A 2,647-nucleotide genomic window follows, 5' to 3' on the forward strand; every position below is an offset into this window, starting at 1 on the left:
ACTGTTATCTTGTTAGTTGTTTCTGATTGAGTCATACATCATTTTTTCCTTTCTTCCTCCCATGTCTGCTTTTAAATGTTTAGCATTTAAATAATTTCAGTAGTGATAAGCTTTGATTGCTTTGTTTTTATCATTAGTGTTGCTGCTGTAGTTTTTGATGGTCTTCAAAGGCTCAGAGAAAACATCTTATACTTAATTATCAACTAGCTTAAGCTGACAACTTTTGTCATATAAAAACTATAGACATTTACCCTCTGTTCCAATTATGTTTTTGATGTCACAATTTATGTCTTTTAATACAGTGTCTTCCTTAAAATCCTATTGGTGACAAGTCTTTTGCTGAATGATTTCAAGCTCCTCCTTTTTTTGTTTATTTTCCCTTAGTGCTTTTAGAATTTTCTTTATTTCTCAACCTTTGAGAGTTTGATTCTTTTTTTGGCAGCACTTTTATTTTTTCTTACACAGTGATGTGTTGCTGGGTCCTAACGTTCTCATATAACAGTAGAAACAAAAATTTGTTATCATGTCTTTAAAGAATCTAGAATATCATACAAAAAAACTTACATAAATTAAAAGGATGAATACATTTACAGGTGTAAATGCAAACTGCTTTCAACTCAAGGCAAGTGACAGCCCAGGGTGTTCTGGCAAAAAACATCAGCTAAGAAAGGAAACTGGGTCCTATGGCTTGGGCTTTTCAACTGTGACAGAGAGGCAGGACAGAAGCAACTAAGTCAGGAGTCCTTGCTAGCCGCTAGAGAAATCCCAGAACACTCAGCCCTGATACATTAATACCCTGCACAGATCAGAGACTGCTGGCCATGCAGACTCACCAAGCCACAGGCTTGTCTTCCACAAGCACATTCTTACCTCAGTCATGAAGTGACCAAGCCACGTGCACTAAAGTTTGAGCTCAAAGATATGTACACAGTATTAAACAAATACCAAGGGGAACAACTAACTTGAATACAAGGTCAAAATCAGCAACAAGTTCTATGATCCAGTGCTGATGATATCAGATACAAGCTTCAAAGACAATTTCTTCTCAAAGGCTTATTCCAGTTTCATGAGTCTAGCATGAGGTGTATGCATTTGCTAAGGGCAAATTTATACTTCTTCTGTATTAACCTATGCAGCAAATGCTACACATCTGCTCAGTCCATTTAGAAGCATTTGTGGTGGACGATGGAGGGTCCCAACTCATCATACTCCTGCTTGCTAATACACATCTGCTGGAAGGTGGACAGTGAGGCCACAATGGAGCCACCAATCCAAACTGAGTACTTGTGCTCTGGTGGAGCAATGATCTTAATCCTCATATTGCTGGGCACCAGGGCAGTGATCTCCTTCTGCATTCTGTCAGCAATGCCTGGGTACACGGTGGTGCTGCCAGATAGTACCATGTTGGCATACAGGTCTTTGCAGAGGTCCACGTCACACTTTATGATGGAGTTGAAGGTGGTCTCGCAGATGTTGCAAGATTCCATGCCCAGAAAGGAAGGCTGGAACGGCACCTCTGGACGCTGGAACCACTCGTTGTCAATGGTGATGACCTGACCATTGAGCAGTTCATAGCTTTTCTCCAGAGAAGAGGAGAATGTGGCAGTGGCCATCTCCTGCTTGAAGTTCAGGGAGATCTAGCATAGCTTCTCCTTGATGTCGTGCATGATTTCCCACTTGGGTGTGGTGGTGAAGCTGTAGCCTAGCTTGTTGAGGATCTTCATGAAGTTCTCAGTCAAGTCCCAGCCAACCAGATCCAGATTCAGGATGGCATGAGGAAGGGATTAGATCTCCCAGAAGGGCACCGTGTTGGTGACCCTGTGTCCAGAGTCCATGAAAATGCCAGTGATACACCCAAAGTCATAGAGGGACAGCTCATCTCAGATGGCCGCATACATGGCTGGGGTGTTGAAGGTCTGAAACATAATCTGAGTCATCTTCTCTCTGTTCGCCTTGGGATTCAGGGGTTCCTTGGTTAGCAGCACTGGCTGCTCCTCTGGGGCCCCATGCAGCTCATTGTAGAAGTGGTGCCAGATCTTCTCCATGTTGTCCCAGTTGGTGACGATGTCATGCTTGATGGAGTACTTCAGGGTCAGGATGCTGCGTTTCCTCTGGGCTTCCTTGCCCACTTAGGAGTCCTTCTGGCCCATGTCCACCATCACGCTCTGGTGTCAGGGGCAACCCACAATTGAGGGAAACATGGCTCGGGGAATGCTGTCCCTAGCAAAGCCAGTTTTGCACATGCCAGAGCCATTGTCAATGACCAGCATGGCGATCACTTCTTCTATTGCGATGGGCGGAGGAGTGGGATAGTGGAGCCACAGAAGAACAAGGTGAGGAGCTGGCAGTGGTGACTGGGAGCGAGAGTTTGATTCTTGTTTGTTGTGGGATAGTTTTATGCAGTGTTAATCTTTTTTGTAGTTTCCGATCTTTCTGAACCTATATATTTATATTTATCTCAAATTTTTGAAAGTTGTTATTATTCATTTGAATATGCTGTATATAACTTCCTTTTGCTGAACTCTTTCATGAATATTGCTAAATCTTAGATTTTCTTATTTAAGGTAATTCTGTATATCTGGTAAATGTTCTTCATTCTTTTTGATTGTTTTTCTGTTTTGTTCTTTGTGAATTTCTTAATAACCTC

At 42.4% G+C, this 2,647-nt stretch overlaps 1 pseudogene; it reads right to left on the reverse strand.

Moving 5' to 3' along the window:
• Positions 1-1,163: 1,163 nt before the first annotated feature.
• LOC129025905 (actin, cytoplasmic 2-like) lies at positions 1,164-2,288 on the reverse strand (annotated as a pseudogene).
• Between the last annotated feature and the right edge of the window lie 359 nt (positions 2,289-2,647).

Source organism: Pongo pygmaeus, chromosome Y (genome assembly GCF_028885625.2).
Source record: "Pongo pygmaeus isolate AG05252 chromosome Y, NHGRI_mPonPyg2-v2.0_pri, whole genome shotgun sequence".
In the NCBI taxonomy this organism is placed as follows: domain Eukaryota; kingdom Metazoa; phylum Chordata; class Mammalia; order Primates; family Hominidae; genus Pongo; species Pongo pygmaeus.